General features: G+C 58.1%; 1 protein-coding gene across 5 annotated transcripts in view; it reads right to left on the bottom strand.

The window, feature by feature from the left end:
* Positions 1-20267, bottom strand: part of BCL9L (BCL9 like) — a 105423-nt gene that overhangs the window by 35699 nt on the left and 49457 nt on the right. Inside the window, exon 1 of one of the 5 annotated variants that reach the window (XM_090027172.1) lies at positions 6252-6731. The exons of the other annotated variants lie outside the window; for them this stretch is intronic. The gene's annotated coding sequence lies outside the window, so the exon portion shown is untranslated. Of the gene's footprint in view, positions 1-6251; positions 6732-20267 lie in introns of those variants that run through there. 5 annotated transcript variants of the gene reach the window in all.

Here is a 20267-nt window from a genome sequence, read left to right as displayed (position 1 = left end):
TGAGGCCTGTAGGGCTTGCTCTTGGGGAGCACGCACCTGTGACACTGGCTGTGCTTTGCAGCTCCCTGCATGATCCCAAAGGGTATAGGGTGGATGTGAGGGCCTAGGAGAGAAAGCACGCACCCCCACGCCTCTGGGCTCTGCAGGCAATACTGCAGGAGTCCACAGCAACACCTTCAGCAGCAGGAGGGGCCCCGGAGCAGGATCTAGCACAAGGCTGATAGCAGAAGGGATTCAGCCTACCAGCCAACCTGCAGGAGCCAGATCTAGAGGGAGTCACAGCTGGCAACCTCCCTACAGCTGGCCAGCACCTGGGCTAGAACCACAGACTCCAGAGGTGGCCCGAGCAGCCCCCACCTACGAGTGCAGCCGTGCTGGGCACGGCCTGCAACAGCCCTTCCTCCCTGAAAGCTCATCAGTCGCTGTAAGGAGCACGTGAGGGAAGCCTGAACGCTTCCCCCCTCCCAAACTGACAGACCCCCAGAGCCCCGCCCAAGCCATCGAGTCCGGCCGAAAGGGACACACACGGCACTCTGGGGCCCAGCAGAGCTGTCAGCAGAGGCACGAGCTGTCCCAGCCAGCCCGAAGCCCAGAGCTGATCCTGCTGGAGTGACAGCATGTCGGGCAGGGAAGCTCCTCCAAGGAGATGTGGGGGCGTGGAACAAGCTGGAGCTGGCAGCTGTTCCCAGAGACCTCAGGAAGTGCTGCCGTCCCAGACGGGCTGCTCTGTCCTGGGAAGCAGCAGGCCCCTGCGCAAGCCTTGAGAGCGGCTCTCCAGACCTCCCACTGCTGCTCATGGCCAAGTCCAGATGCTGTGGCCACAAGTTGAGGGCCCGTTTGCCCTGGGAATTGGTGGGACGGGCTAGAAGGGAACGAGGCAATCTCACCTCCCTAGGAGGTGGTGATAGCGCTTCACCCGAGTGCTTCCCAGGGCTCAGAAGTAAGGAGCGGTTCCTGCTCCGGAGCCCCAGCCCGCGGGCAGGCACTGTCCCTGCCTCACGAGCTCCTGCCCTTACTGCACAGATGCACAGCTTAGAGCCAGGGGAGACGAGCCTGTGGCAAGCAAAGCCAAGAGAGATTCAGACTCAAATGCTTAAAGCCAGGCCCCACGAGAACAAGGAGCTGCTTTTCAGAAGTGCTGAGCAGCCACAGCCTCCATTCAGGCCCGTGAACTGCAGCGGTGCTCAGCGCCTCTGGACCCCAGGCACGAGCACCCGGTGCCGCACAAGCCACCTATATCCCTGACCTACAGGATAGAAGGGTTTTCATGCCCCCTCCCTTTGTCTGCCAAGAAACTGGCCTGTGGCCAGCTGCTCCGTGCCAAAGGGCCTCCCTTGGAACAATGGCGAGGAAGCACTGAAAGCCAGAGACTCCTGGGTTCTGATCCCATGACAGTTGCCAACAAGCCTGTGCTGCCTTGGGCAAGTCACATCACCTCCCGTGCTTCCATCTGCCCATCAGTGAAATGGGGCTAACAGCTGCCTCCCACCAGGCACAAGTGGCTGCGTGCTTGGAGGCGAGCGGAGAAGGTGCTGGAGAAGTGCGGAGCACTGTTGTTAGCACTTAGCATGCCCACGGTCCCTCCGGGGCAACCCTGCAGGGCCCTCGAGCTCAGCACGCAGCTCCCTCCACCCTCAGAAACCCCATGGCTTTGGGGTGGGGGGACAGAGACGCACACAAAGACAAGCTGCCATCCAGCCCCTTTTCCCTGCAGATTGATTCTCAGAATAAAAACCAGCTTCCACTCGTCCCAGCCCCAAGAGGGAGCGAGGCAGAAAGAGGTTTGTTGTGAATACATGAAACTGTCGCTAAGTGAAGAAGAAAAAAAAATACCAAGGGGGCGGGGGGGGACAGAAACCACATTTTTATTTCTGGTGGCCAGCCAGCTGACTGACTCAGCCAGTTTGGTCGCCTGCCATATAGATTTAAAAACAAAACCCAGCTCTCAGAGGGGAGAGCAGCAATTCAGATGAATGTGCTTTTCTGTTGAATGTCAAGCAGATCCTAGAGCAGCCCAATATGTATTTAGGGACCTGGTTTCTCTATCACACTTTGTGCAAGGACCGTGAGCAAAGCCACACACAGCACGGGGCTCCTGCCTCCGTGGTACTACCACCGCACACGGCACGGGTCTCCTGCCACGGGGCTGCCCTCCACAAGCCCTCTGCTTTGAGGCAATGAGCTCGCTCAGGCCTCCCCCTCATAGGTCTCTCTGGCTCCCAAGACTGTAGGCAGAAGGACAAGTTCCCACCCAGCACTGTCTCTGCGAGGGGCCAGAAAAGCCAAGCGAGGTGATCACAGCAGAGAGCTGGCTCCGAGTAGCAGTTAAGGCTTTGCGTGCGGGCCAGCACATAGGGGACTCCCCCCCGCCCGCCAGCACAACAGCCCCAGCCCAAGACCTGTGCAAAGCAGGGGGGCTGTGAGCATCTCCCCACCTCCGGGGAGATCTGCGCCTTGCCTGAGGTATCTGCAGCAGCAAAATGAGAGGAGAAGGGAAGAGACTGTTTTGAAGTATTGACTCCCGCTGTATTTATCGGGAGCCAGGGCTGGAACCCAGGTGAGCAAAACAACTGACCCCTGCGAGACGCTGCAACCTGGGCGCCTTACGCTGGCATGCTGGCGGGTGCTCAAACCGAGGCTCCGCTCCCGTAAGGGGACCAAGTCACCTGCAGGCCTCCAGGCAAGAGAGCAGCAAAGACAGGACTCCACGTGTGCATGACCCAGGGAAAAGGAGCGCATGGGCGCAGGAAGGCCAGGGGCCATTCAGGAGCAGCATACAGGTACCCCCACGAACAGTGCTGGCATTACAGGCGCGCACCAGAAGCAGCCACGCATGCCCCTGCAACCTGGATGCCAAGGTTAACAAGAGCCCTTCGTGGCACAGTGCGCAGCTTGGAGCTCAATCAGAGCTCAGACACCTCCCAGAGCAGCGGGCACTGGGGTTACTGGACTGGTTCTGTAACCCTGGAGAAGATGTTTCTGGCTTGGAGGAAAAAGAAAGGGGGCTGGGAGGGGGAAGGGGTTTGCACTGGAACTGCAAGGGGAGATTTAGTGACTGTCGGAAAAAAATGGCTGCTTTATTGCAGTCAGCCTGTAAACCCTGGAGCCTGAAGGTCTGGGAGTAATTTCTCCCTCCCACGTGCTGGGCTCAGTTTGTACTGAGGGTCAGAGGTCAGTGCTTTTCCAAAGCATTCTGGGAAAGAAGCCAACTGGAGCAAGCTGCTAAACACCATCCTGCAGCACAGAGCAAGCTGCGGAGAGGAGCAGGCGAGTGCAGCGTTAACCCTTTGCACAGCAACTGCTCCACCCCAGCTGCCCCAGCAGCGAAGACAGATGGAGCCAGGGGCCACGGCGGGTGCCAAAGGGCGGGCGTTCCCAAGTGCCCCCAGCCCACGAGGCACCTGGCAAGGTGGGGAACGGGCTGAGAGCGCCGCCGACAAGTGGGGAGGGGGGTTCTGGCATGGAGCTGCCCCCCCTCCACGGGGGGAGGAGGAGAAAGCCCTCGTGCCCCTCCCAGAACAGCTGCTTGCTTGGCTGATGTTTGAGGCAGGCCCTGCCCTGAGGACGCAGGAAGGAGCGCGCGGAACCGGCAGAGACGCGCCTCCCCCAGGTGTGGCAGCAGGAGCATCAGCTGCGCCCATGGCCTCCAGCCAAACGCCAGCACAGACATCTCACCTGCTTCCCAGCTCAACAGCAACCACCGCAGTGGAGCGCCCCGGCCAGCTTCAAGTCACGGTGCCAAGCCCACACAGGGAAGAAGGGAGCCCACGCCCCAGGGCCACCCATCCCTTGGCAACTGCTCTGGCCATGGCCATGAGCCCAGCAACAGGGGTGGGCGAGGACCATGGTCACCGGCCACCAGCAAGTTCTGTGTTATTCCAGGGTGAAGCGCCGAGCAGCCCAGTGGTCCTGGAGCCGGCAGTCTCCCCCTGCCCCCGTGCCAGACCACAGTGGCCCCCCACCTAGGCCATGCCCCCATTGCACTGATGCTACAAGCAGACCAGATGGCTGGAGGCAGCTCTGCCTGCTCGCGACCCTCCCTCCAGAGATCAAGGCGGCACCTCTTCTGCTTAGGTCAAGCAACCTCAGTTCCCCTCTGGGAAAGGCAGTACACCCCCGCTTCTCGGGCCCCGACTCGCTCAGCCCAGGCCTCTGCACGCAGCCTTCCGTTCTGCACCAAAGCGCCGTGCTCCAGGTGACAGTCGCTGGGCACGCCAGTCACAACGGCACAGGAGCTGGCTCCTGGCACCACGGCCATCCCAGACACTTGTTCTTCCCTCCCACACTGGCTCTCCCTCGTCAGGACAGAAGAGGCCTTGCCCAGACCCCCCCAGATCCCAAAGCCCAGGGGGTCCAATGAGAAAGACTTCTCAGCGCTCACTGCAACAGGAGCCAGCTGCAGCATCCAGGGCAAATCCCAGGCAAAGCAGGGGTCAGGGGCAAAGCTGAGGAGGGTGCCAAGGAGCCCTGGCTCCCAACCCTCCCAATCCAGTTCAGAGCTGAGGCCAGCAAACAGCCACGTTGGCATCAGCCCCTATGTCACGGCACCAGCCCACTTCCCTGCAGGCCGCTTTGCCTCCTGCTCCATCACATGCCCACGGGCACAGCACCTGGCCACCACTGGCACTTCTCAGCTCTCCTGGCTGTGCCTGGCAAGCACCAGTGTCTCCAGTTCTCCAGGCTGCTGGTGTTGCTCTCCTCCCCAAAGGAAGCTTTAAACACCATCTGCCCAGGTCTCCCGATCTGCGTGGCCACTTCCTGCTCGGTCCTGGGATGGAGCCCAGCTGCCTCAGCAGGGAGAGCTCTGCACCTCCGTGGCGCCCTGCGCTGCAGCAGTTCTGGATCACCTGTGCAGGCGAGAGCCTGGCTCCCCCTCCCCGGGCGCAGACGTGCATTCTTGGCCTTCAGCCCAGTCCCTCCGTCCCCCGCCCCCGCCAAGGATCTGCAGGCAAACAATAAGGCAGGGAGGGAGCTCAGTCGTAGCTCTCAGCAGCCTCTCGCTTCTAGCCCTCACACACACCCTGTTTCCTCGGGGCCCCAGCTCTCTCACGTGCCCCAGCGTGTGGAGCCCACGGGAAGGACGGGCTGGGCAAGCAGCACGGGTTATAGTCCCAGTTGGGCTGTGTGGCCAGCTGCCTTCCCCGCTAGCGCAATGGGGTTATCCCCAGCATCGCGGCAGGCACCTTAGCGGATGCCAAAGCAGGTACCAGTGCTCTCTGCCGGCGACGGAGAGCCCTCGCCACGCTGGCTACAGAACCCTCCGCCGCCCCATCGAACTGGAACAAGCGCGCACGGGCATCGTGCGGCGCAGCCTAAGGACGTGTCCGCAGACAACCTTGCTGGGAAGGCTCCACAGCCAGCTGGACCCCTCTCGCCTCTCGCGGACTTCCAGGCCAGCTCCTAGGCATCATCTGAGTTGGCACCATGTCCCTCCCCCTTTACACCGATCACTGACCTAGTCCCCTTCTCTTTCCCCCAGATGGCTCTGCCTATGGTCTGAGCTCACTGCTGGGCTAAGAGGGGTGCCATGACCTGGGATTTACTGATGCATCCCCAGCTCCCAGGGCAGCAATGACTCCCACTGTCAGACCCATCCTGAGACGCAGCGGATCAGTAATTCACGTGCCGTGCGCTGTTAACCCACACAATCTCTGAGCTCGCCTGGGGCTCGTCGGGCCTTTCCCGCCCACAGCCCAAGTAGAGAGATCAAGGTCAGAGTGTAGAATGAGTCCATCTCCCTTCCCCAGAGGACTTGTTGTGTCTTCTGCTCTAAGCCCTTTTGAACCTCAAGCTCTTGACATGTTTCAAGCACAGAGCAGTTGACTTCCCCACCATTCACCCCACATTTCCAAGCTCCCACTTGGTGTCTCACTTGCAGCCTCTCCAGCTCTTTCCTCCAAAATGGCCTATCCAGTCACCTCCGCTACAGCATCTTTCATCTCCTCCTGTCTTTCCTCAGGGTCTCCCTACAAAACTTTCCCATCGCTCACAGGCCAGTGAGCCCTTCAGGCTTGCTCAGCTCCTTCCACCCCCTCAGGAGAACGGCGTGCAAGAGAGAGGCAACGCTAGCTCGGGGGTGGTCAATCTCTGGCACGCTTGCCACAAGTAGCACGTGCAGCCCACGTACAGCACACGGCAGATCGGGGAAGAAGTAGAGGGAAGAGCAGCAGCTAGGCGGGGAGCAGAAAGCAGAGCAACAGGTCAGCATGGGAGGGGACTGCAGTGGCATTCGCGGAGGGTGTAGGGCTTACCTTGCAGAACACCCACCGACAAGGGTGCCTCCCGCTGCTCTGGCTCATCCTGCCCATCCCGCGCTCTTCCCGAAGGCCCAGCAGGGGATGGGAGCCCAAATCGCTAAAGGACTTCCAGTTTCTCCATCGTGTTGTACCTCTGCTGTGCTTGCAGACATGACAGCCTCCCAGACCAATCTCCCTACAGGCGCAAACCACCCCTATCAAGGTCTGAAGGCTTGCAGCAAAAACGCTGCAGCCAATGGACGTCAAAGGCCGGGGTGTTTGCAGGAGGATGACAGGGCTACCTCTGTCCTGCCCTACTCTGGTGCCTATGCCATGCTGCCCTGACGGGCGTTTGCTTCCCACAGCAAGCCACGCAGCACCAGCAACAGCAAGGTCAAAATCAAATCAGAAGGTGCTGCTTGCAGGCGCTCTGGCTACTTCTGAGACTGCCAAGCTGCTGAGACTCCTTGTGGGGGAGGCCCATAGACCTGCCATCCTCCAGCTCGCAGCACGGAAATCCCGGCCCTGCTCAGACGCTGCAGGAAAAAGAAAACTCCTCCCTCCTGATGGGCCAGAAGCCCTGCACCCGCGCTGTGCTCTGACCGGCCCGCCCTCCAACAGACAGGCCGGTAGCAGGCCCCAGGCCCAGCACTCGGTGCAAGCACCCTCCTGCCACATGTATCCAAGCTGCAGTCCCAGGCCCTGTGCACGTGCTCAGGCCCCAGGCTCTGGAAGGGTCCTACCCAGGGAAGGCCGGTCTGCCAAGGACCCACGCTGAGCGGGACAGGGCACCTGGGCTTCTACACAACCTTCCTCTCCACCAGGCCCCTGCAGTCTGGTCTGACATTGGCCAGCTCCAGGGAAACCACCATGGCAAGGTCCAGTGCGGAGAAGCCTGTCGGAGGGGAAGGGAGCACTGGCTGGGTGGGGACACGATGCAAAGGAGCAGCCCGTGTGTGGGGAAGCTGGTGGTGCCTGGCTGCCAGGAGGCAGCGGGGGGAGGCAACAGATGTCCACCGTGTTTGCTGAGGGCCCGCAGGACTTGGCCCAGCCAAGGGAAGGAGAACGGGGGGCGGCTGGTGCCACCGCTGCCGCGCTGTAACTGACCAAGACAAACGTGACAGCTTCTGCCGAGAAAGCGCACGCTGCCTATGCCTCCAATCGCCAGCACAGTGCGAGACGGGAAGCAGGAGTTCCAGGCCCCAGCCCCAGGGTCAAGGAAAAAGCACAGGATGATGGCCCAGAGAGTCCAGACACAAGGAAGGAAGGAAGAGCCTGGGCTCAGGCCCTACGACGGAAACCAGACAGCCCTGCGCAAGGAACCAGAGGGAGAACCGCCGCAAAGGCTCAGGCAGGTGCTGCAGCTCCAGTCCCCTGTGCCCAGGCTGAGCCTGGCCCCAGGCATCTCACAAGCCAGACGATGAGTCTCTGTCCTTCCTTTACCCACAGATCTCAACATACGCCACAGACAGTCCTGAAACCCACAGCTCCCGAGCAAGGAGCAGCAGATGCCTAAGGCAGCGCAGCTCGTCACTAGAAACAGGCGCCAAACCGAGAAGACCCCACTGCCCTCGGAGCTGGGCACAGGACCGGGGGGCCTGCCCTTTCCAGCTCTGCAGCCCCCTCCAGATGCTTCAGAGCAAGGCCTGGGCTCCCCCTTCATTTTTCACAGCAGCGACACAAAATGAAGCAGCCAGCACAGTGGCAAGCAGCCAGCAAGCTCTGGCCGCGCAGAGTCCCTCTCTCTGCAGACACGAGGTGTCAGCTGGGCTCAAGGCAGCCCACGTGGTTCCAGTTTCCTGTCTCTGGGTAGAGGTTTGCTCCTGCGCTGCGGTAATGAGGCTGACGGGGGGCGGGGAGGGAGGGAGCTCTGCGCTGAGGGACGCCCTGGGTTCCTGCTTTCCCTTTAAACCCTGATCTGCCCTGTCTGGGATGCAGAGGAGCACACAGGCTGGGGCTGCACCAGGGCAGAGAGCCTCCTCCTAGCACCCAGCTCCACAAGGGCTGGCAGGTCCTGGAGCCAGCCCATGGGCCCCTCCAGTGAAGGGTCTAAAAGCCTACGGGGCTGTGGTGCAGATGGCAAAGCCCCGAGAACAAGCTGGCTGCCCCACAGCAGCGGGGAGGCACTAGCCACAGTCACAGAGGGGTCTCCTGGAAAACAGGGTCTCAACTCCCAGGCCTGGCTACCACCCATGCTGCCCCCCTTGGACTGTTTGTTCTGCTTCCGGTCGTATCAAGCAACTCGCAGTCCCCACACAGGACAGGAGAGTCCCAGCTAGCACTGGAGCGCACACGGGCCCTCAGGCTCCCGGCACACTGCCTGAAGAGCCCCCTGGCCAGGGCAGAGCACCGGCTCATCCAGTGCTCTCCGCTCCAACCCCAGCTTCACTCCCGGCAGCCCCGCTGCAGACAGAAAGGTTCCCACACACGTGAGGCCAAGAGGCAAGGCAGAGCGCGGACGGCCAAAATTCGGCTGCGAGGGGCCAGGCGGGGTTGTGGCCATCTGATTGCACCTACGCCAGGATGGAGGAACACACACCGTGGCCTTTGATCTGGGGTTAACGAGACAGACAACAGGGGCACAGCTCGGTGTGCACCGAAAGGAAGAGGCGTCTCCAGATCATCCCTCCTCAAAGGTTCGTTGCTTCGATTCTTCCTTCAATTTATACAAGGAAAATACAAGCCTTTGGTGCCCTGATGCCATTTCCAAACAGCTATGAACAGGGGTAGTGGCCCATGCCACTAAAGACCCCCCCGCAGAAGCTTTAACAGCAGGAGCCAGGTACGCCCTGAATCAGGGTCTAGGGGACCGAGCAGAAGCTGGGGCCTGACACTACTCCCACTCCTCTTATGGGTCCTCCCTACAAACAGAGATCACCTCAGCCTGCCCTTCGCCATGTCCCAGTCCCAGTCAGACATCAGACAGTGCAACCACGGCTCAGCCTGGCTCCAGGGAGACAGACACACAGCCTAGCCCAGACCACCGCTGTCAGTCTCACGCCAGTATCTTCCAGCCAACACCTGCAAGCCCCGAGATACGTGCTCTTCCTTCCCGTTCGTAGGGTAGGAAGCTGATGCCCAGAGAAGGCTTTGTGCAAAGCGGTGGCAGAGCCCCCCACCAAGGAACCCAGGAGTCCCAGGGTGGACTGGCTTCCAACTCTGATTAAAATCACAGGGGTGAAGCTTTGCCAACTAATCTGAAAACTAGTACTGCAACTTCAAACGGCCATCTATAATGAGGTAAATGATCAACTATGGAATTTGCAAATGCTAGAACTAGCAGCCTCTTGTTTGACTCTTTCAGAACGGCATTAGACAAACACCCACAGTGCTGAAAGTTAAGGTCCTGACTGTGAGAACATCTAAATATGTAAATCCCGCTACTCACTGGAGTAGTCCCAGAGTCTGACAGATTCTACTGCCATCTTTTCTTAGCGCATAAAATCTTCATTGCTTTAAAACAGAATGGCCCGTGTTATCAACACAGTTATTTAGATTTCCATGGCATTAGCAAAACCGCTGTGACATTTAGAGGCTGGAGGTTTTCAAAACAGGCCCATATCTAGGCACTTCAGAATGGGGTTTTCAAAAGGCTCTGAAGTGACTTAGGAACACGAGTCCCACTGATGCCAAAGTGCAACCTCAGATGAAGGAGTAAAGCCTGGTGGCAGCACTGCAAACTCATGGATGTGTAAGAAGAATGTAATGTCCCAGAAGGTGCCAGTGATTGTAGGTGTTACTTAGCCTATTTGCTTGTCAGTTTTGCATTTGAGTTTATATTGTTCCCAGCGTACAGGGAACAGCTACGGCTTTGGACCTTCCTTTTTCTGCACAAAAGATCATTTTAAACATGAATCCTCTGAGTTTTCATAGTAAAAAAAAACGTTCTCTGTACAATCTGAAGTTCTGCTAACAATTTGTAAACTATTTAAAGAAACAAGCATAACACATGAACTTCAGCAAGTTACCAAACAAGAAGATAGTCTGGACATTCTAAAAAGCTACAGTAGTTTTGGAACATTTTAAATGCGTCTTCTTTTTTAAGCATGGTTTTTATCCATGTACAGAAGTCCCAACTCTGCTTCAGGGGAGCTGTTGACACTGTGGTGTGTAGGCGCCAATGCTCTAACATTGATCTAAGCGCAGGGGCTGCAGCCACGCTGAGGTATGAGACGCATCTCAAAAAAGGATGTGCAATGCCCACCTGCTCCCGTGCTGTCCCACAAAGGCTTCCACTCGGAGAGGAGACAGGCTGCTCGCAGCCCCAGCAACTTCCTTTACACTCAGGGCCGTAACAGTACAAAGGCCACGAGCTGAAAAGCGCACCCGCATACAGACAACGCGTGGCAGCTCCGCAGACCTCGCAGAGGCCGAGCCACGTGTTCCATTCTACACGCAGCTGCCCCCGAGCGAGTAAGGGTCTGCGTAACGCACGTTACGGCGAGTTACAAGGGGCAGAGACGTACTGCAGAGAAGCCACTGCACGGTGAACCGTGCCCCCTTCTACACGCTGCAATTTGTTGATCTGTGCATACCCTACACGGCCCAGATGTCCTTTCCACCACTGGGCGGGAACTGGGTGAGGTGCAGCAGGAGCATGGGGAGCATGCAACAGAGCCTCAGCCTTGTGCAGCCAAAGTCAATATCCATGCACCAGGCTGAATGAAATCCCAAAGCCACTAGCGCGAGGGTGACCATAACGTGCCACAGACAGGGCCCTACTCTGCCTCTGGGTTGAGACAAAGATCACTCCGACTGCATGCAGCAGTGTGCACCGGGAGCCAGCGTGGCACACACGAGAGTACACGCATGTGCGCAAGTGAACCATTTCCTCTCATGCAATCTTCCTGATAGACCGACAACTTCCCTATTCTTTAAAGCTGTCCCCCACCATCAAGCCTGCTTTTCAGTTACTGGGTACTGGCCCCATCACCTCTGGGCCTGAAAACAGTGCCACGCTGGCTCACTGCCACTTCCCTGAGTGGCAGCAGGAGATCCTGACCCGGAGCCCAACCCCATGCAGGACCTGAGAACCACTCAGGCTTTGCAGGCCGCAGTTCCAGCAGTGCTGCCTAACAGGAGCTGGAAGCACACAGGCAACCCAAGAGTCAGGTCTCAGGCCAGGTCGTACATCACAGCCCCGGGGCATCAGCAGCCCGATGCTGCCCTGAGCCCTCTCTGCTAGTCCAGCAATAGCCCAGGTCTGAGTGGGGAGACACAGAGGTGGCTGGATCCCTGCTCTGCAGCTGGAGGCAACAGAGCTCAACCCTCCAGGCTTTAGCAGCACCCCAGTAAAGGGCCAGCTTCTATCCATAAAAGCTCTTAGGAGAACAGGGCATATCTGCCTGCTTCATGGGTGGGGAAAGCAAGGGGGCATATCATTCACCGCAGCAGGGAGACGTACCCACCCTCCCTCTGCAGCAGATGGGGGTGGAGGGGAGGCACAGGGAAGGGGGAAGAGAGCGTAGGGCCCAGTTCTGGTGCCCACAGCCCACAGTCTGCTCCTCACTGTGCTCAGAAGGCTGCCAGGCTTGCAAAGGCTGCCAAATCAAATAGCCATCCTGAGCCGTGCTCCTGACACAAACAACAGGCAAAGCCCTCAAAGCAGGGCTGGCGCAAGTCTCCCATCCACCCAGGGCAGATCACTGCCTGCGCCTGACACTCATCAGCTCCGACTGGCAGCAGCTGATGCCTTTGGACCATACAGGAACCTCGATCCCTCCCTGCTGAAGAAGAGGCTCCACAACTCCCCGGGCAGCTGCATTTTTATGTCCTATTCACCAACCTCCCCCTGCAGATCCCTTTTGGCCATAAGCAAGGAGATGAGGACACAAACGCACACAAGGGAGAGCCACGGCCCAGGCCTACACCACACAGGCTGCACCTCAGGCCACTGCACAGCCAGGGCAGGGGATGATCGAGAGGCACAGACACACAGGCCAACACCCTGCCAGATGGGATGCCTGCATCTACCCAGCGCAGTGGGTGAGTGTACCAGCTCTGCAGCTTTGGTGGGAGACCTTCATCTCCAGGCCATCAGCTCCAGCCCAGCCCAGCCCAACGATAACCAAAGTGACCAGCTGGCTGCAGTGTAATGAAGCTAACTGGCAATTCCTCGGCGTGCCCATGTCACAACTAGCGCTAGCCAGTTTCTTACTGGCAGTGTCAGTGGAGATGCCAGGGAATTACAGAGACTGCAATCCCCTCACCCTAGTGGCGACCTCCCCAGAGCAAGGACCGCCCGTCACCAGCAAAAGGCAGCTCCAGGGACGGTATCCCAGCACAGTCACACCAGCATGCCCCACCTGCCCTGACTCTGGGATGATTCCTGAGCCACCTGGAGGAACCTAGCTCCCAGCTTACTTGACTCATGAAGGTTTTTCTGGTCCAAAAGGAGTGAGGAGGATGCACCTTGATGATACACCTGTGGCCAGAAGTCCCATCTCCCTCCCGGGAGCCACACGCACAGACGGCAAAGAGAGCCATCATCCAAAGGTTGCTGGCGTGTGGAAGAAGAGTACTAGGGACCAGCCTGCGTCTTAAGACACCTGCCCAAAAAGGAAGAAGCATCCAGCAACAAGAACAAAGCCCACAGATAAGGTGCTAGGGAGACTAGGGGGGCTGGGCTCCGGCATCTTACTGAGAGGGGCACAGCAGGAGAAAGGAGTGTCCCTCCCAACTCTGACCGTGGGCCAGGCTATGCCTGCTTCACCTTCACCCACTGTAAAGCAGCTCCCAGCTCCAGGGACAACATGTGCTGCACTCGGGGTCTCTGTGGCCTTGTCTAAGTCCCCCCGACTTCCCTGTGAGGACAGCACCTGGGCACAGTATCAGGCATGTGCTTGGGCACAGAGACTACCCTGAGATGGTGCTCAGCATGAGAGGTCCCTGCCCCTGGGTGATACCGTAAGTGAAACAGTAACGCTCAGTCTTTTCCTCTTCGCTGAAAACCATCGGCCAAGACAAAACGACCAGGCATGACTCAGGAGCATGGACCACCCCTGCCTATGCAAGAGGCAGTCAGGCAAGCTTGTGCACTGGTACCACACTGATCCAGCCGCACGTGGTCCCCATTTCCCAGTACCTGAGGCCAAGCCATAGCATCTTTTCGATGGACCTGGAAGGGCAGAAGCTACTGGACAGCAGCAGACAGCAGGCTCTGACTGCAGAGAAGGGCCCTGGGGAAAGGGGAACTGCCAGGCCTGTTCCCACAGAGGCATCTTCCTCAGGGAGCCGTCAGCTTCAGGACAGAGGGACAACCCTGCCAGAAGTCCAGGCGGGTAGCCTGGTCCCACTTCCCCACGACACAGATGACCGACTCCCCATGGCCTAACACTCTGCCAAGGGCCCACCCCTCTCCTGCCCTTCTCTGTGGCACTAGCAGGGTCCTTACAGGTCTCACTCACATGATCCTGGCTATAAAAGGCAGCAGCCAGCCCGTCTTCATGCCACCCTGCACTGGCCACTATCACTCCCTACCCCAATGCACACCAACGGGCAGGGGTGCAGCGATGGGCACTACCCCAAATCCTTCCTGTTTTCTGTCCCAGCCCCACTCAGCTGGGACCCCCTCACAAAAACACGGAGAGACAGACATTACTGGCATTTCCTTTTTCTAAAAAAGCTGTAAAATTTTCCAAGCGCAGCCAGAGCCAGAGCAAAGTTTGTCAGGAGCTCAGCTCGTTAGGCGGCTGCTCCGGGAGCCCCACAGGAGGCGCGGGCTGCATAATTCGAAACAGCTTGAACCCTGGAAAAGAAAATAGAAAACAGGCACCGAGGGCTGGGGGAGATTCTCCACTCCGCATGTAACCCCTGCTCCAGGAGCCTCCCCATCTGCAGGGCTCCGAGAAGCCTCAGCCCCGCCAGAGGCGCGGTGGCCAGGCCGAGAGAAGCTGGCATCAGGCAGAGGAAATTCCAAGCCTGTTGCTTCTGGCAGCCAAGTCGGGCCCTGGCTAGGTCCTCAGCAGCCCGGAAACTGGCTACTCAGCAATTTTCTTGCCATCCAAAGGGCTTGTTCTGAACCACAGCTCCGCCACCCCTCCCCACTGCCCCCCACCTTCTCCCTGCATCAGAGCACTGGAGGCAAAGCTTGTTTGTTCGACAGCCATCACCAACAAGGCCCAAGAGCTGCACTCTGCGCCTGGGCTGGAGCTTTGAACTGCTGCTGCCTCATTCGTGTCCAGGGGCGGGGAGAGCAGAGGAAACTTGCTCAGCCCAGCCCCGGGTCTCCCCAGTTCCTTTCCCTCCTTGCCAAGGAGACGTTCAAACAAAGCTGCACAGACACAGGCAGCTTTCAGGCCCATCTAACCACTGTGCTTGAGCCTTAGCAATGGCCAGACCAACTCCACTCAGGCCTGTCTGGCCAGTCCACACCGGACACCAATGCAGGACTGTCTCCCTCCAAAGAAAGTGGTAAAGCTCCGAAGCTGCAGGACCCCACAACCCCCTCCATCTCACCTCCAGGGAGCTGCCCTGGGCGTATCCCCTCGCTGCACCCCAAGCCACTCTTTGCCCACCCTCCCTGTGGTCCACAGGGCAGACCCAAGGCAGGCACACCTGAGGCCTAGGCCAGTCCAAGTTTATACACCTCGCATCCTCCAGTGACGAGTCGCGCACAGGAACACTGTCACACCCCAGGGCACAAGGGAGAGTTCGCTTCACGCAGTGCTGAAATGCAGCCACCTCTGGAGTGCAGGGTGGCAGCTGTCCCCTGCTCCCGGGAATACTGCACACCTACGGAACGAGACAAACCAACAGCCAGAAGGCTTAGCCAAGCCTCCCTACATAACCTGCCAAGTCACGCAAGCCCGATGGCCCCCCTAGGAGCCCTGGCGGAGGTGGGTGGCCGTCCACCACACAGGTGCCTACTAGAAGCAGGAGGGGCCCAGGGTCTCAGCACATGCCCGTGCAGGCTCCATTAAATGAATCTAACTTCACTGGAGTCTCCTTGTCAGTGCAGAGCCTTCATGTTGCCAGAGTCCTGGACGCCACACGACAAACACGAAGCTATCGTGTGTTTGCACAAGCCAGAGTAAAGCCTAGCATTTCCTTTGCTTACATTTCAGGAAACACGAAGTCTGTAAACATCCAATATTCTGCGCAGCATCTTTTATACAAGCAGCGTCCTCAGAACACTTTGCAGCTAGCTCCCTCCCTCCCCCTCCTTACTGAAAGACTTAGAGACAAGGAGAAGGAAGGGTTTCCAGCTGAGCTATGAAGCAAGGCGCGGGGTGACTGTTCCTCGAGCTGTTCAAGATCACAGAGGCTGCAGCGGAGGCAGCGCTCAGACTAGCTCAGTACTTGGAGTCCTCCTCAGTCATGAGGAGAAGGAAAAGAGAGGAACAAGATTAAGAATCAACTCAGCAAGCAGCCAGTGCAAGCAGAAGGGCCTCCGCACTGCCGGGCTCTCCCTGCCGGCTCCCCGAGAACCCAGTGCTGCAGCCTCCTACACGCAGCAGGGCCAAGGAGGACCAGGAGGCAGCGGCAGAACAAGGAGTGCTCTGTGGTTTGCTCAGCATTTCAAGCTGTCTCTCACACAGGAGGAGCCCAGCTCTGCTTTCGAAGTCTCGCCCTCTCTGGCACAGGACGCTGACCTGGCTCCTGGCCCAGGACTCGGCTCCAGAGAAGCTCTTCACCAACCAGCGAGAAGCCGCACCCCCCCAGCTCAGGACACGGCTCCAGCCTGAAACCAGCCGGGGCAGCAGTGCCACAGGCCCAGAGCTTCTCTCTGTGCCCCTGACGGTCGGCAACTCACAACAAGAGCAAGTCACCTTGTGTCAGGGCTACGCAGCCGAGGCTGCGATGAGGTGGCAGCCTGGGCTCAGCTCCTGTACTGGGATGACACGGGGACAAGCAGCAAGGCCAAGCTGGGTTCATGTCCTAGCTCAGCTCACCAGAGCAGGTTTGGCATCTCAGTCTCCTCCACCTGAAGATGAAGAGTGCAGGAGGACCCAGGTCTGCAAAGTTCTGGGAGCCCAGAGGTGCCTGGAGGCAGCCCGTGCCATCGCCACTGATGGTGAAGAAGAGGAGCTTGCCCTGCACTGCCAGCTGAAAGCCAAGGCAGGAGACAGCCCAGGCCCGATGGGTTTCGCAGCAAGCAGGCCCCTTGCACTGGCAAGAAGGTCCGGGTTTCTCCATCTGGGGAAGGCAAGAGGTGAGATGGAACGGGCCAGCCAGGACGGGACATCTGCCCCCACAGGGGCGAGGGAGACGAGCAGAGTGAACAAGCCAACACGGGGAATAACCGCTCCTCTCATGGACAGCATCCAGCCCTCGCAGAGATCCTACCTGTGCCATTACAGCAACAGCCAGCCCCACCACTGCCTGGCATAGTTTTCTGAGCCCGGCCCCTACGTCCCACTGCTCACAGGTGCCTGTGCTACCAGAGCTGCAGACCCTTCCAACCATAGATCCACTCCCCAGTGCCCAGAAAAGGATGGGTGCCTCTCTCCAACAACAAACCCACATTGGCATGCTCATCCCCACTGATGCTGGCTGCAGACAGCCCCAGCGCTCCCAGGGGTCACTGCGGGGAATGGTGTTTTGCTGTTCCCTCCCGTCCCTACACTGGCTTTCCCACAGGGGAGCTGAAGAGCAAGGTGAGGCACGGGCGGCACCACAGGGTGTTTCACAGCGTACCTTGCCAGCCAGGCAGCAGCGCAGACACCGCAAGCCTCAGCGACACCCTAGCCCAAGCCGCACAACGGAGGCAGGAGGATGCCAAGCAGGGCCGTGGGTGGGCCCGCCTTTCCCAAGAAGCACCAGTCAGATGCTGGAGACAGACCACTGCTGCCCGTTTCCAAGGATCAGCACAGGCCTCAGTTAGTCGAGGCTGTCACCTCCCTGGCATCGCGCGTGCCCCCTCCCCTCCCACACCCAAGTGGAACGCCTGTTGTGCTCGCAAACACAGCCCTGCTTTCTGAGGAGCTGGGTAAGTGCACGGCTCTTGGCAACCTGCCCCTCGATTACGTGGTTCTCCCTTAAATCAAAAGCAGGTGCCAGTGACGCTAAATGCTTCTTCCACACTGACTCCTACAGGGAACAGCCTTGCCGCAGGTACGTGCACCACGCAGCGCTGAGCCTGGGGAGATGGGCAGTCCAGTGCCCTGGACCCAGAGGAGCTCCGTAGCTGGGAACCAAGTTGCAAATAAAACAAGGTGGAAAAAAGCATCCGCAGGAGCTGCCTCGTGCCAGTAGGGTGGCCTGGCATCTGCACAGAAGAGACACACCACCCGGGAGAGAGTCTCCCGTCAGGCTCCTCTGGCTTAGCTGGAGCTGGCTCTCGGAGAATGACGAGCACAGAAACGCAAAGGCAGCATGCGGGCCACCATCCGGCTGGCTGGCCTCCCCAGTCTTTCCCATGCGCTTTCCACTTATGAGTCCAGGAGAATGATTTACAGATGGGAAACTGAGGCACACAGAGGGTGAATGACTTACCTTAGGGTCACAGAGAGAAGACATCACAAACAGAACCAAGGGTCCTGGGCCACAGAAAGTCCATCTCCAAAGATCCTGCATCCACTTTGGAGAAGCAAGAGACAATCAACCCTGCACACAGAGAACCTGGCCAGTCAGCTTTGTCCTCAGGCAAGAGAGAAACCACTTGACAACAGGAGCAAAGCTAGGGGAGACGGCATCTCCGCACTGAGCAGCCCGCCTCGACCTTTCACTGGTACAGTTCCTACCAGTCCCTCAAACGAAGCAAGTTAAAGTGACACAAAGTGCATCTGCATTAGGGCTTCTACCAGCATAAGTGTCATGGCCCGCTGTCACCCTCCAACTGACATTTCTACGCCAGCAAAAGCTTTAAGTGTCCCAGGACTCTTCCCCTGCCCTGGCAGGATGCAGCACCTCAGGGAGAAGAATCAGCAGCTGGTGGGATTCTTGTGTCTTTCCCAGAAGGGACCGACAACATGGAAAGCCACACTGGTGGGGCAACATCTGGGCTCCTGTTTAGCTGAGGCTGTGGGCGTTGCTGTATCTCTAGGCAGACATCCAGGCTGGCAAAAGCGGCCAACTTTTACTACCGCAGCTCCGAGCCCTTACAGCAACAATTCTCAACCAGGGTGCCAGGGCACCCTGTGCTGCCTTGAGAACCTTTCAAGGGTGCCGTGGGGTGCCAAACAGTGTTAGCACAATTACGTTTGCAAACATGATTCACAACACAAACCCAGAGGTTTCAAAGAGAAATCCACAGTTGGGGCCTTTCTGAGCTCTTTGCAACAAAAAAGCTGCTCTATTATTGTTCTGTATTCTAAAAAAGCGAGTGAGACTTAAGAGATGACATTTTCCGAGGGGTGCCTCAAGTCTAAAAGGATGAGAACCGCTGCGACCCAAGTCCCAGGACAGCAGAGCAGAAGCAGGGAGGCACTTCCTGCTCCTGTCCCCACAAAGTGTAGGGCTGAGGCAGAGGACAGAAGCGAGCTGCAACTCTGTGCCAAACTGGAGGGAGTTCAGAGAGCAGTGAAAGGGACAGCCAGGGCCTGGAGCGGCTAGATCAGAAGCAAAGAGCAAAGAACCAGGCCCGCCTCACGTGCCAGCGTGATCCAGTTGCTGCCACTAGGCTGCAAGGCTTGGTGCAGGGAGCAGAAGCGGGAACGGGTCTGCCAAAGCAACCGATTCCTTGGAGAAGTTATCTCCCCAGAGGAGCGGGGAAGGAGATCTGTTACTCGAGACATTTAAAAATGGACTTGGACAAAGCCCTGGGAAATGAAGAGCAGGGAACTGGCATATCGTGTCCACAGGCAATGGATGGACATACGAGGTTTGTCTCCATCTCTAGAATCCAGCTCTGTACCTGTATCCCCGCAAAAGCAGACACCCCTACAGCAAGCAAGGTGCACACATAGCAGTGCCACCACAGACCTTGCCTTGCTCACAAGGGGATGAGTCTGATGCTACTGGCTGAGACAGCCAAAGGAAATGCACGTTGTTGGGATGTCAAACCCAGGCCAGACCCACAGGGACCGTAAGTATGGGCCTTGGCACAGAAAATGCTGGAGCTAGCTGTGTCTTCAGCTCCAGAACCCTCCCGTCAGAGCACGGGAGATACTCAAGAGGTGCGGGGCGGGCACGGAAGTAAGCGGCCAAACTCCAGCCAAGTACCTTAAATGGGTACCCAGACACGACAGCCCCCAGGGCCAGGAAAGCAGCAGAGGCCCCTAGCGACAGGAGGAAAAGCCTTCAGTCGTGCTAGGGGCAGCGATCGCTAGGGAGCACCCCAGAGGCCTCCACCCAGGGAGCAGAGCTGGAAGGACAGCGGTGCTGGAGATGCTGGCGGGAATGCGGACTCAACAGGGAAAGGAGAAGGGAAAGACCTCTTACGGGAACACTAGGTTCAAGGAAGCCTGCACAAACTGGGCCCATGACACGCAGACTTGCAGCGACACCGCTGAGGTCCCAGACCAACCGGTGCAAGTGCAGGCACAGTCCCAGGGTCAAGAGTACTCCAGTCACATTGACAGGACTGACACAGGAGTACACGCCCATAACGTGGCCTAGTGGTTGGAGCACTAAATGGCCAGCCAGCACTCCGCGGCACTAGCCTTAACTGACATAGCTTTGTTGTGTGACCTGTGCCAAGCCCCTGCAAACGGCCGGCCCCCACGACTTCCCGTCTGTAACAGGAGGCAACGGGACGGACGCACGGGGCAGCGACGTGATCAGGGCGCAGGTACAAGGCTTCAAAGCTCCGAGCATCCTTATTTGCCAGCTGCAACAGAACAAACAGGGATGGGTTTGGTAAAGATTTGTTAAATCTTTTTTTGACAGAGACCTTTACGTTCAAGGTTTTTTGGATTCGGAAACCAGAAACACAATTAAGGCAGGGAAAATGGGCAAGCTGATGTACGTTTCTCCTGCATGCACTGTGCAGTACAGCTGGGAGGAGGGAAGAGTACCACACGGTATTTCTGTCCAGCAGAAACGGCAGAATAGATGTAACAGAGATTTCAATAGTATTTAGGACTGGATGCTCTGAAAAAAAATCCCATTGGGATTGACAATTACTACAGTGAAAGCACACCAATATGT

Source organism: Crocodylus siamensis, chromosome 14 (genome assembly GCF_052110815.1).
Source record: "Crocodylus siamensis isolate JL-2025a chromosome 14, ASM5211081v1, whole genome shotgun sequence".
NCBI classification, from domain to species: domain Eukaryota; kingdom Metazoa; phylum Chordata; order Crocodylia; family Crocodylidae; genus Crocodylus; species Crocodylus siamensis.
The sequence above is the reverse complement of the archived record's forward strand: the minus strand, read 5'-3'. Positions and strand labels throughout refer to the sequence as shown.